The 15,524-nt window shown below is 25.2% G+C and overlaps 1 protein-coding gene across 3 annotated transcripts in view; it reads left to right on the top strand.

The window, feature by feature from the left end:
• The window catches only part of LOC122847443 (putative uncharacterized protein DDB_G0282133), a 55,004-nt gene that overhangs the window by 9,027 nt on the left and 30,453 nt on the right, over nt 1–15,524 (top strand). For all 3 annotated transcript variants that reach the window (XM_044145126.1, XM_044145125.1, XM_044145127.1), the window contains one exon: nt 10,461–10,504. The gene's annotated coding sequence lies outside the window, so the exon portion shown is untranslated. The remainder of the gene's footprint in view (nt 1–10,460; nt 10,505–15,524) is intronic.

The following is a 15,524-nucleotide window of genomic DNA, read 5'->3' as shown; positions in this document are numbered from 1 at the left end:
AACGGCTCGATAGTTTAAAATATGGTTGTAGTTATTGCAAGAACAATGGATAGATATGTGTGTGTGTGTGTGTGTGTGTGTGCCGAATAGTATAAGAGCGCATCTTTCCGCTAGTAAGCCCAAACACAATGCGTAATTTTTATGACTCGTGCGAGAAAGGAAAACTTTGTGGTACATACGACTTTCACGTCGACATACCTATAATGTATATAAATGCATTTGTGTTTTAACAGATATTTGCTGTCTATTGTAGATGCATTTTAAATTCCTTAAAAAGGCGTAAATATATTATTTTTTTGTTTTTTAATTTCTAAAAATAAGTATACTATTTTTTTTTTTTTTTTATGTTTTTATATAAATAATGGGAATGCATATGTATAGTTTTCAAAGAATTACGTATACCAACAAAATTGCTGAATAATTTTATTTTAAAATCATTGGAAATATAAATAATTAATAATAAATTTTAAAACAAATTATTGATATTTATTTAAATTATTTAAAATTGATATTTCTTTCGTGTGATTTTTTTTTTTTTTAAATGGACAAATCAGTATATTTAATTATGAAATAAATTTATGTTTTTTACGAGTTAAATTAGTTAATTTAATAGATAATTTTGTAGAATTTTTATCATCAATATTGACTTCTGGAAGTTTCACTATCTGCTTAGGTATATATGCAAATTATATTCAACTATTTGAAAAAAAAAAAAAGAATATTGTTATTAATATGCGGGGTAAAAAAAAAATAATGAAAATACCGGAAAGCAGGGTTTAAATAAAGTTAAAAGCAATAAAAGCTCGATGCTTAATACACATTTGCGACAAGAGACGCTCTTGGAAAGATGATCCAGACGAGACGAGCATTAACCTGATGATGGGATTTTATATTTTTTGTATATTTCTCTGAGATCCGTTAGAAATCTTATACCTACAATTAAACTCAATTCTTGTTCAATGAAATTTCTTTTAAATTATTATATACTCAAAGATAATATCTACCAATAAAATAAGATTATAAAATGCACTATTTCATCTTGAACCAAGGTCATGCATTCACGTGATTCAATGTTTTAATTACAATAATGTTATATTTACGTACCACAGTATTAAACAATTTATGTAAACATGTTGAAAGTAATTGAGATGATATAATTAAACTACATATACATTATATACATTTAAAATCAAAAAAATATATCCATTTTTTTTTTATTCTACATAATATTTTTTCATCAAAAATAAAAAACTAAAAATATTATCAATACAATTATTTTTAGTCTATTTTTTTCATTTTTTTTTTTTGTATTTTTTGTCAACAGGAAAATAATTGTATTTAAATTGATAACATTTTTTCAATATTATTTCAACTGATTTGATAATATCACCAAGATAATCTCCCCGCGGAATTTATATTGGAACAAAAAAAAACATGCTTATTTTTTTTATTATCTTTATGTAATTTTATATATGACTAATATCTTCTATATACTATTGATATCAAACAAAAAATAAAAAAATGAAAAACACTTGGTTATACTTTGCTTGTAATGCGAAAAAAATTAAATTTAAAAGTAATAAATCAGTGGATAAGGTTCGTTGACTATTGCGCGTGTGGATCTGAATTATTATTATTAATTTTTGTTATTATTGTTATTTAATTTATTTAATTTATTTATTTTATTAAACAAGTAAAAATTGACTTTACGATGTACAAACGAGAATTTATTAAATGCTTGTATCAATAACTCATTGGGTGTGTTTGGTTTAAAATAATAAAAATAGTATGTGAATGAATAAGGACAAAAAAGATGGTAAAGAAGAAGTAAGAGAGAATAATAAAAAAAATAAAATAAGGCTGTTTAAAAGCGATAGAAAGGTATTTACCTAATTGCGCAAAGACGCATGACTGGTTGAGGCCAGTGTAAATTCTTTGGCGTTATCATCGATGTCACCACACGCCTTGTGGCCTTATTTTAATTCCCTAGGGCAACTTGTATACTTGCCTCACATTTATTCAAACACCATATGCCAGCAATTTTTATTCTCTAATGAAAAACAAATATTTTATATATAAATAATATGTTTTTGTTAATTTATTATTTACTCGTATTTGTTTATTTTATTTTTCGTTTTTTTATTCAATAAATATTTGCGCATTTTATTTAAATTTGATCCGCTAATAATTATAGTTTACGACAACCTGTTGTACAATGTCAGCTGGTTTTCAAAACCGTTATTAATCACAGATTATTTCAATGCTCTGACATGGATGAAAAAAAAAAAAATATTGTTTATTTTTTTTCATCATATAAACTTTAATAAAATCACGAAAATCCTTTCACTGTTACTTGGAAATATTTTTTTTTACTTAAAGATTTAATATATATATAACAGACATCATATTTTTAACATCAGATTAGTTGAATAGAGTCATTTGGACATAATTATTTAAAGCATCATATGATATTTAAAAAAAAAAATATCTAAATGTCTTCACTGAAATTTTTTTTCGTATTTATTTTTGAATATATTATGAGATTATCTTGCATTCGCGGACTTTCAAACTTGTTGTCTTCGAGATATATTCAAATTTTTTTGATGATAAATAAATTTTGCAATATTTAAAATGATAATTCGTATTTATAAATTTAAAAATGTCTGAAAAATGATATGAAAGACAGTTTCGTGATGTTAATAACTTCCTTGATTATTTTCATTTTGAATCGATTTAATTGATGCAATTATATAATTTAATATAATCGTGATTCTTCAATCTTCCGAATTAATGATTATAATGAATCATCTGTATAGGAAAAGATATATTTCGTATATCAACTTCTCACGCACGTGTGTGTATTTGTGCTGAGAATTTATTTGCTTATAAAAATGTAAAAATAATAATGAAAAATCGATTGGTTTAATATATAAATAATTAATATCCGGATAATTTAAAACTTTCACTGTGAATATATTTAAATTGATAATTGCATTTACGATATGATATTTAAAAATATAAATTAATATAAAATAAAATATTAAATTAATTATCTTATCTGATTTTCAAAATTTCATTCAACTTTTTATTTCGTGATAGAAATAAAATAATAGATATCGTTTATATCCAAGTTTATGTTCGTAACGATATCTTTAGTTGCTTGTTACAATTTTCTTAGTTAAAGCAATGAATAGACATATTGCAATTCTCCACAAGATTATTACCCGATTACAATCTATACCAACTTTGTAATAAAAGTTAAATTATTATCTTACAATTTTTTTAGCCACGTGAAAAAATTTTTCACGTAACACATCTTTAAATACTCGATTCCGTTAATTTTTTCCAATCAAATTAATATAAAAAAACATGGAAAAATCAACTGATAACATTTTCTAAACAATATATCTGTTTATATTTTATTTTAATTTTTTTTTAAACACATAAATTCCCACGCGAGTGTTTCACAAGATATTTAAACCAATCTTATTTTTTCATAAAATATCGCTTTCAATGTATCAGCTATTGTTTTCATGTAGATTTTTATATTTTTATTTATTTTTTTTTTCGACACGCAAAAATACTTTCTTCACATAAATGCAATTATTTTATTTTATTTATTTTTTGTATTTTGCAATAAACCAAAAAATTCACAAGATGCATCAATGCAACTTTCAACTTAATAATTTTTCCATGAAAAAAAAATAAATTATCATTAATCGCCAAAAAAAATCTACGATATGTCATTTGCAGAATGTTATTTTATTGGTTCTTTGCATGAATATTTTTATTTGTAAATAATACGATATTTGTATATCTGATTTAAAATAAAAAATACTTTTTTTTTGTATATATAAAAAGTAAGCAATTTTCATCATCGATATATAAATATACTTCCGCATCATTTTCACAATATCCATAATCAATGTTTTTTTTTTTTTCTATATTTATTTATTGGATTGAAACAATTTAGAAATACTAATAATCGTATATAGACAAACCCTTTCATCGAGTATCATCATCACACAAACATCATCAATACAAACTATTGCATCAATATATAAAAATAAAAAAAAAATAGTAAAACATGTTTGTGTGTATAATATGTTAGCGATAGGCTATCGTGCAAGTTATACTTATCTAGCAAAGTACGTGCCTACATCAAATAAAACTGATCCTATCATCAGATTGACTTGGTAAAAAAATAATAAAATACTAGTGGGTATAAATAAACTGTAGCGAAATAATAATTATATATGTGTGTAAATATAATCACACAAAATAATGTTTAAAAACTCCCCTTATAATATTTATTTATATTATAATTTAAGCGATGATATTGACTGTTTACACTTTGCATTAAAAAATAAATTTTATCATTTAATTTTTCTGTTGACTCTCACAATTAAATTCTGGTTTCTTTTGATGCTTTATGGATGTCCATATTTGTGTCAATGAGGCAATCGTGTGAGTTTTCTCGGCAACGGTGAAACTCTCTGTCTTACAAAATAATATTCATCAACTTGTCCACTTTGATATTTATTCTTCAATTCAATATTTACTGTTATATTCAAAAAAATAAATAATAATATACATCAGTTTAAAATTTACCTACCGTGAGATATTTCTAATTATATTTTTTTTCAAATATATTTAACTGCATGTAATGATATATATATATATTGATCAACTTGTTTAAGTTACCAAAGATTTTACAACTGATTGAAGTAAACACACTCGTAGTTAAACATGTGTGTGATTGACACGAATGTACTTTTTTTTTTAAACCATAAAATATACGATTGTCGGTATTAGCAGTTAGTATTACTAGTATGTTATTTTGTTGAGTATAAAAAAGAAGGAATTTATATTTTGAAAAAAAAATAAATATCAAATACGATTAGTTAGATATTGCAATCGCATGAGTTTAACATTAGCAGACATTCAACGTCAACAAACTTGGCATAGAAATTGCCATTACACGCACAACTATGTGAGCTGAATACCATCAGGCAATATATATTTCCTGTCTTTAATTTTTTTCTATACATTTAGTTATATAACATAGTATTTAGTATACGTTGGAATACTTAATTTTATATTTGTAAAAATAATTTTTTTAGTCAAGTTAAAAAATGTTGTTTAAAAAGAAAAAAAATTCATCTTTTAATTTTTTTTTTACAATTTTAATTTTTCTAGATGATAATTAATACATGTTTATAATTTTTTTTATTTTCATTACTTGTTATTGAGTGCAAATCGACAAAAAATTAAGTTTTTTATTTTTAGAAATTTGTATAATATTTTTGCATATTTTCTCAGTCTATTATTTTAAAATATGCATCGAATATGATTAACCCATGATGATGAAAATTGAAAGGTAATTGTAAATGCATATAAATAATAATTTATTATATAAATAATATTATAGAGGAGATATTTAAAAAGTGGGTAGAAAAATGATTATAACTAGTATATTTTTATGACGTGTGAAGTAATATAATAGTCATATGGTGAAAAGAAAAATAAGATAATTATGATGAAATTATCAAGTTAAATTCCCATTGATGATTGAGTTTGTTTGTTTGTTTGTTGATGAGATGAGAGATCCAATTTAACAAGTGGTATAATGCAACAATTACCCACGTAAATAACTCATACATTTGAATTTCTATACCTCTATTTATCACTTTGTCTTTCTCGATATAAATTTCGAGTATTTTGCATTTTACCAACTGTAGCATACTGATTGCTTCTTACACAAATACACAGTTAATTTACCCACACATATATCATGTATTTATAAACAAAAGCATACACGCACGTACACATAAATTATGCGTGTTACAATGTCGGTCAGAGAGAAAGTATAAACAACTCTAAAATCTATTTGAAATTTATATCTTTTTTTTTTTTCTTTTAGTAAATGCCACGATGCGTAAATTTTTAAAATTTTTTATTTCATTCATATAAGATGAAATAAATAACATCATTTACAATCATTTGCATAACACAAATACATTCAAAGATATTTGTCTGATAAATAACATTTTTTTGTTATTCTTTTATGACTGATATTACTGACACAAATAAACTTTTGACATGTTGCTTTTTTTTTTGTTGAATTTTGATTTGTACATTTGGGTCAATTATGAGACGCACTTTTATTTTTTATTCAACCTGTAAATGCCAATGATTCAGCAAATGATGAAAAATTATATTACAAACTTTTACTTTCAATGAAAAAAAAAAATAAACAAAATAAATATACACATTCAGTTTAATTTTGTTTGATGAACATCAACTTTATTTTCATAATAATAAAATTAATAATAATGATAATAATAACAATAATAATAATAATGAGGCACTTGCAAGAGATGTGAAGAATTTCGATCTCATATAATCTTGAATCTTCCATCGTCAGAGTTCTTGAGAGAGCTAGGGTTGTAATGCAAACATTAATAAAACAGCTTGTGTATATATGTATATACATATATTAATATTATATATTATATATCAATGTGTGTGGTACGCACCTGTAAGAGTAAATTCTACAATATATATATATTTATTCGACCTTCGTTGCACTACTACTGGTAATACTGTGACGCAAGGAATGCACGATGCAAGGAACTAGCTAAGGTATTGGCCTGTTGCTGCTGCTCTTGCGCTTTCCTCTTCATAATATGCCTCTTATTTATTTATTTATATGAAGATAAAGAATGCCTTTATGTCTGCCTTCAGCATCCGTGCCATATTCTCTCATGAATGCGTATATTATAAAAAAAATACCACAAAGTATGTGGTACTTCTTTCATAGATATACACACAAAATAATATTTCAAATAAAAATTAAAAATTATATAATTTTTGTTGTATTTATTGTGAATTAATATTCTAACATATTATAATTTAATATTTTTATTGCAAGATAAATTATGAGATGATATAACTGCTGATATTATTATTTTATTTTTTATCTTCAAGTAAAATTGAGTAAATGAGTTTCAATTGTCTGATTAATTATTTTTTTAATCGTGTGTGCAATTTTTAATTTAACCAAACTTTTTCATTAAATTCATTTAAATATTAGCAAATTAAAATCAGATTTGAATGAAGGGGGTGTTATGAGGATTGACGTCAAATTTACAACGCTTAAATTTTGACATTGACGTTGAAAGTTGACAGTAATCCTCACGTGGGTCATGTATGCATGTGTGAGTGTGTGTGTTTTTTAAATTTTAATTACAATCAGTTATTTGATTTTTGATATATATAATCTTGATTTTGTATATTTTTATTTATTTACTTGTTTATTTACTTTAACGATTATCTGTATGTAGCAGTTGTTGGAGAAAATAAAATATTAATATTTATTTTGTTGATATTTATAATATGTGGCCTCGATAGACAAGACAATCTATCGATTATTGGCCCGCGAGGTCCTTGCCATTCGTTTGGAATGCGGCTGTGATCGCTATATACAGAAGGAACAAAGCGAAAGTAAGTCGCTTCTCGATGTTTAAAGCTATCTTGCGCCTTGCGGCTCTGCCTTTGCCATTGCTTTTTTTCTTTTAAGCTATAAAACATATATTATAAAATATATAGATGAACATACAGTATCTAATGGTCATCTATTTCTATCTAAATCGTGGGTTATAATGCGTGTTGGTTGTGTACACGCCCAAAGCAACGGGAATTGTCAGAGGGACACTGAAAATTTTCTCAATACATATTTATTTATTTTTTTTTTTTTGTTTTATTATTATATGTGTATTGAAGGAGAAAGAAAGCGCATCTTGGTTTATGTCGGTATGTTTTTATATATATAAAAGAGTTAAGAGATATCCATATATACTCGCTTGGTCCTGATCCAATTGAATCCGTGGGACCGTGACCTTGGCCTGCGATCGTGCACATCGATTCGCCCGATATATTATTCCACTCCCCAATGCAATACGGTATATCTTACGGGGTCAAATTTAGTCCTGGGAAATATTTATGCGTCAGTCAATTTTATATATTATATATTTTCCTATTATTTATTCATATTTTTCTAAAAATAATTTTATCAAAAATATAAATAAATAAAATTATTCATTTATTCTATGTATTATATGTTATGAAATTTTATTGATTCTCTATTTTGTTTTTTTTTTTGTATAATAACAATCGAACATAAATTTTACTGCTTGAACTGTAAGCAAAACTTGCTGTTGATATTAAAAAAAAAAATTTGACAATTAAACAATAATTAAATCAAAATCAAAATGAATTTGAAGAAAAAAAAAATGGATTTTATATGAATTAGTATATCGCAAATAAGCCTCACACGCTATAGACTGATTATCTTGGGTGGTACTTGTTTCCGTGGCGTTAATTGGTACGTAGAAATCTAAAGTCCTTTACCTTCCGGAAGTCAGGTGCGATACTGTAACGGGCTCATACTTTGTATACACACACTAATATATATTTAAATATACCCAGCAATTTTAAATCGCACGAGCGAGCATTAATGAGATTTGAAAAAAAAAAAAAAATAATAAAACAATATTATCAACTTGTACTGCATTCTTAAAATGACACTTTTGCGTGCAAATTATAATAAAAATTATCTATTATAATTCTTCCTTCAATCTTAATATTTTTTTTATCGTCTTTAAAATTGTCAAAAATAATAATCCTCATTATAATAATATTTTTAATTCGTTCACTTTGTTTTTCGTTGTTCATTGTTCACACAATTAACATGTGTGAATGAAAAATAACTATGCTATATAAGATTAAAATACAAATTTTAAATTTACTATTTATAAATATACAAATCTAAAAAGGAAAAAAAAAAATATAGTAATTTAACTATTTTAAAATTTTTTTTAATTAATTAATGAGACAGAATCTCACGAATATAACGTAAAACTTCCTTGAGAACTGCAATAATTTAAAAGAGATGAATAATAAAAATTTTATTTTCTTCAAAAAAACTATTAGTGTCAAAATACTATTTATTCATATACACTCTTTAAATTTAAAAGAAAATTTTTTCTTCTATTATTATCGATACGTAGAAATGAGTTAACAAATGAGGCTATAAAATTTTTATGATATTGTTAAGATTGATTGTAAATAGGTATATAAAAATAAATTTAATATATTATTATATGTTTATTATTCTTTGTACACTTGTCACATAATTTTTTTTTATTTTTTCATGACAATAATTGAAGTCATTTAAAACTGTGTGTTTCATTCACTTTTTTTTTCCATTTTTACGACTCACAAGTATATGAATTACTAGCTGGTATATTAGCATTTTAAATTACTTGTATGATGCAACAAGTATGAAAGAAATAAAATAGAGAAAAAAATGAATAAATAATCATAGCTTATACAGTAAAAGAAAGAAAAAGCTTTCAAATGACATCACAGTATATAAAAAAAAATTATAATTTTCCTATGTTTACATATTTATCTTGAATTAAATAATGCATACATTGCATGTGTATTTATTTATTCATAATCCAGAAATTTATTACAATCAGGATAAACTTAATTTGTATTTATCAACATAGAAAAAAATGTTTTTATTTTTTATTTAGTAATTTGTCGAAATTGGTCGCGTGCGAATCTCGTTATATACTAAAATATTATGAAAGTTAACGAGCAAACAAAAAAAAAAAAAGGTATTACAAATAACACCAGAATTAAAAGGAAGTGAATATATATATTTTCATTGACCCTTAAAGAGGTCATTGAAATAATTTTAAAATCAAGTTTAAATTTAAAATAAAAATATCTGAGAAATAAAAATCACAACGTGATAGTTTAAAGTTTAAAAAAAAAAAAATACGAGAAAGGATGCGAAGATGATGGTGATGATGAAGTAAAGAAGAGAGAATGGCAACAAACTTTCGAATGTCGCGAGAATGAAAATTGCCTGTGGCTGGTGCTTGAGAAGACAGGTGGGTTCTGGGCGGTCGCGATTACTGTTCAAGAAATGAATGGCAATAAAAAAAAACATTGCAATGATGTTGAAAAACGTTTTGTTTATTTTTTATTTATTTATTTATATTTATTCATTTATTTTATTTTACCTATAGTGTGTGGTTATACACAGTGACATGTTGAATAAGTGTGATATTATTCCCTAAGGCTGTTACACTGATGTGGGTCACAATTCGCGATATTCTTGTATTAATAATTATTATTTAATGTGTATGTGTGTGCGAATATGAATTTATATATGAAAGTTGTTCTCTTTTTGATCTTGGCATTATTAAAAACGACTTTCCCAGCCTCCGGGGAAATTTTTTTCATAAAAATATATGCACTTGACTATCGATGCAGTCAAATTTGTAATGATAGGGTTATTTTTCTTTATTTTAATCGAAAAAAAAATAAAAAGATTTAATTTAAAAAAATTATGTTTAACTAAATTTTTGGTTTTTTTGTTTCAGATTTCTTCATTTATCTTGTGATGTACATTTTTTCAAAGAAATCGGTGAGTGTTTTTTACAATTTTTTTTTTTTTATTGATAAATCCTATACTAATACCGGAAAAATAAACATTTAAATTCTGAGAAAGACATAATAATGCCGCAGGTCAAGAACTTGCGGGAATGCACTTTTCACCCAAGATCGATTACCCATTTCCTCTTGGAACTGATTTGCTCTGTCAAAAGCCTATTGTTGATTTTTATTTTACAAAAATATCAACGTCAATATAGAAACTATATAATTTGTTGAATTTTTTTACTTGGCAATAGACTTTACTAAAGTTAAAAAATCTAAATATCCAAAGTATAAATTAACAGTTATTTTAATATTTAAAAAATCAAAAAATTAAGTGATCGATATAAATATTATGTCGTACTTGTCGTAACGGCTCTGTTCCGGTTTTCACTTTTCTTTATTTTTCCATCAAAACAACTCGACAAATTTGCAAAAAAAATAGTTTTATTGATTTCACTAAAAAAGAAAAGTAATTTATTTATGCTTTAAAGAAAAATAAAAACAGAAATAGATAATTAAAAAAAATAGTAGAGTATTATTTACAAAAAAAAAAAAAAAAGGTGAAATATAAATTAAACACATTAAAATTTTTTTTGTGCATTGATGCGCATCACCAGAGATGATGATCATTCTCGAACAATCTTTTCACTCAGTTTGAGCTATAGTATATAGTAGAATAATTTTGCGATTATATTTATGGTAAATATCTACTACCACATACCGCCATAGTTATCAGTTTAAACCTCGTGTATAATCAAGCACGCGACTTGGCGTGTCTCGTCTATTTTCAAAATCAAAAACCCTAACGAGAAAAGATGCACTCTCATATACAGATTAAACATTGAAAATAGTTTAAAATAAATACAAAAAAACAAACATAAATAATCATAATAAAAATAAATAAATAAATAAATGTTAATTATACATTCAAACAACTATTTTCTTGTTAAATTTATACATGTTTGAGTTGATTATTATTTTCAATTTATAAATATGTCAGTACAAGTGATTTACGTCACTTTTAATGTTGATGAAATTAAAAAAAATATATTTAAATACTTTTATAATACATCTATATACATTCTTGCATTATAATTTATATTACAGACAATAATAAAATTTTTTTTTTTCATTTTTTTAATTCTCGAATGACTTGGTTTTATTGTAAAGATATAAAATGCCCTTTAAGTATATTTAATTCTTTTACATAGTGTGGAAAGTTCAACTGAATGATATTAAATATATAAATTAATGAAAAAAAAAAAAAAAAAAACATGAAAAATATATATAATAACAAGTTGGAAGCATCTGATTTCCGCATGGGCCTTGGGCGTCTTGAGAATAAACAGCTGTGTGATAGGCAAGCACAGCAGAGAATATACCACAAATATATATATAAATACATATACACACTTCGTAGCGTTGAGAAAGCCTTCATCGTACACACCGGTGTAATTTAATTTATGACCTAGGTAGTAGCAGTCATCAGCGCGTGCCGAACGAGGAAAGAAAAGCCTCCGGTATGTGCTCCGCTAGACTTTGAAATTACAGTTTCATCTGTTTATTACTGCAACATCATTTGCCAAAGATTGATGAGCCATATTTCCATTTTTAACAAATCCCTTTAATTTATATTTGATTTTTTATTTTATCTATAAAATTTTCTTTATCATATACCATTTTGAAAAATTTATCCGGTGATAAGTTGTAAATTTTAGCCACTGGCAATAATATTTCTGACACATTTTCACCTTTTATTTTTTTTTTTTCTCTTGCCATGTTGATTTTAATGATCCATCTCAATTTTACGGTAATAATTTTTATTATTATATTTAGTATAAATATTTTTATATATGCCCTGAAGCTTTTAACCCAGAAATTCATCAATTTTGGAATGTGCAGTAGAAAAAGAAAAAAAGAATCTCAAGATCTTTATCATTTAATATTATTTTTAAATAAAAAAAAAAGTAATTAAATTTAATGAATAAATAATTGAGTAATTTATATATTCATCATCAATATTTAACAATATTTTTAATAATGAAAAATTAATGAAAAAAAAAACTATTAAAATGTGGGGTGAATAAATTAATTATTAATTTGCATGATTTGACTTTCACTGGGACATTACTTTCTATAATTTTTAATATTTAATTATTTATAATTTTCAATTGAATGCAAGAGATAATAGCATATCAGTAATCATCATCGCAATCTTTGCTAAATGATTTATCATATAAATAACAATATTTAATTTTACAACAATAATAGAAGCACGTGTTTCACTTTATTTTCTTGAATTTTTTAATTAAAAAAAAAAAAATAATAATGAAAAATGGAAATCAGAACATAGTTGTCGACAGTGTTTTTGAAGAAAGAAAAGATTATATATCAAGCATTTAGTGAATACAATCAAAATGCAATTTGATGCTTAAACAAGAGAGCATAGAAAATGAAAGAATAAAAAAAATAGAGAGAGTAGAAAAATAAAGACAGAAATTTAGCCTTAGGAATTTTTTAAAACTGAGATTTCATAGTTTGCGCGTGAGAATATTTCATATTATTTTTCCACGGATGGCTTTCAATGTTCCCTACAGAAATCACGTGGAAAGCTAAACATAAAAAACATTGTGCAGGGTCTATATGGTTTCTATATTGTAAGAAATTTAAAAACCGCCGCATAATGTTGATTGCTCACTGGGGCTCACCAACAATTTTAGCCAAAGACAATTTCCCATCTCTTGGTATTGTTCCGCTTCGTTCCTTGTTCCTTTCATCCTCATTGCACCCACCAGTCGTTGCTTCGGTTCGTCTGTTTGTCCATTAATTTACTCATCTTTCCGAAGAAATATATAATAATGAAAGAAAAAGGATAAATGAAATGAAAAAAAATATATAATTTCCCTTTCTGTAGATAAATCTAGACTCAGCAAATAGATTAAATTTGAAATTCATTCTGCGGCACTATTTGAAAAATAATTGTATTTACAAAAATGCAGCAAACACTTAAATCACTGAACCATGAAATTTTTAAATCAATTGAAAATACGTGAAATTTTTTTCTAATTATAAAATCATTTAACCATTAAAATGACTAGGACATTTAAATTCAAAAATTTTGCAATTGAAAAATTAAAAAAAATCATCGTATCAAGGTTACATGTTTATAAATATATATTGCACGTGTAAAGTACCTTGTGTTCTCAGTAGCAGGTAGAAAATTACCAGATAACTTCATTAATTTCTAGTGAGTCACGATCAGTTTACCATCAGCAATTGCATCTGTGTGTGTGTGTACTTTGCTTGAAGCCATGTTGAAGACCCTAGGCCAACTATAATATGTACCATCAAATATAATAAAACAATCTAAATTTTTCACTGACTAAAAAACATCTTGATATATTTTGTTGAATAATATTTCATTAATCAAATAATTTTATACATATTCTGATTGTTATCGAAATCGTGATATACCTATTTTATTTTGAGTTCATAATATTATTTTATATTCTATAGTTGATAGGCAGTTGATGGTTCAATGCTTTGTGCAAGCTTGTGAATTTTTATCTCATTAAATACGAGAATTTGAATTAGCACTTGTTCAATGCAAATGATCAACATCGGATATATAAAATAAGTTTTGATATAAAGGCTTGGTATAAGTTTATGGATTAGTATTGATGATGATGATGATAATGACGAGAAGAATGATGATAATGATGATGATTATCGTGTCATTAACCTCTGATCAGAAAATTGTGTTAGAGACCTGGTAAAACAGCCTGTAGACTTGCCTATAGGTGCTTGAAGTATTATGGCTTGTTTGCAGTGGCGCATACCTTAGCTTTTACTTTAAACGTTTCTTTATTCTTTGATAATACATTTACAATTTTATTCTTTATCCACAATTTGTGCTCTCACCTAGTCGCACAAATTCTCTCTTTAATACTTTATTTATTTTTTTTTTATTTTATTATATTTTTATAATGTCTTCCGCAAGGATTCACGGGCTCTTGCTTCTTTATCTTGGCTTTCTTGAGTTGGCACAATACGTACATGATTACGTACTCGTTTAGTTCGACGTTTCATAGTTATATACATCATCATCATTATCATCATCATGACAATGAGATATCTTACAAAGTTGTTTCGTCAAATTAAAAAGAAAATTATAATTTTATTACTATCAATTTTTTTATTATCTTCTTCTTCTTTCAACTTATTCTATTCAATTTTTTTTTTTTTTCATTTTCATTTATAATATTGTTTTTTTTTTTTTGTTATCAATGCGTATGAGAAATCAATAGTACAACATATGCTATGCATATTAATTTCTTAATGATGATATTTGTTGAATCCTTGACACGTATTCATTAGCTGTACTGTATGATCAACAGGTGTGTGAAACTTTAATGTTTCATATAGCTGTAAAATCTCGTTTGTCATTCATAGAATTGATAAAAAAATATTCAAAAAAAAAAAATAGCAACAAACGACAACATTGAATTGTGTTTAGTGTCACGTTTTTTTTTTTATTTTTTTTTCTCTTATGTAAGCAACAAAGAATGTAGTAATATAGAAAAGATGTCTTGTTGTTCTTGAATAACCAGTTACTAAAGAATACAAGTAAAAAAATAAAATAAATTTTTTAAAAGTAATGAATAAATAAAAAAAAAAAAAATAGAAAAATTATCAGTCAATTTTGTGGTCGATTGTTTGATGTATATAAATATATGACAGGGAAAAAAATAAATGTAAGAAAAAAAAAAAAAGGTGAGATGTGTGTGTTGTATATATTATTGGCAGAATGACGTTGTGTATTATAGTGAACAAGACACGTGCTAGAGAATCAATCATCTTGGTTTAAATTACACGTTTGGCGATGAAACAACGTCACTTCATAATACCTTTGGAAGCAATCGGAAAAGCAGCGGCAACTGTAAGAACGATAAATCCTTGCGGCGATAACTATCTCTTTGGTGCATCACTTGGTCATCATCATAGTGTGT

The sequence above is a fragment of the Aphidius gifuensis genome, linkage group LG1, assembly GCF_014905175.1.
Source record: "Aphidius gifuensis isolate YNYX2018 linkage group LG1, ASM1490517v1, whole genome shotgun sequence".
Classification (NCBI taxonomy): domain Eukaryota; kingdom Metazoa; phylum Arthropoda; class Insecta; order Hymenoptera; family Braconidae; genus Aphidius; species Aphidius gifuensis.
Note: the sequence above shows the minus strand (reverse complement) of the source record. Positions and strands in the feature narration are given on the sequence as shown.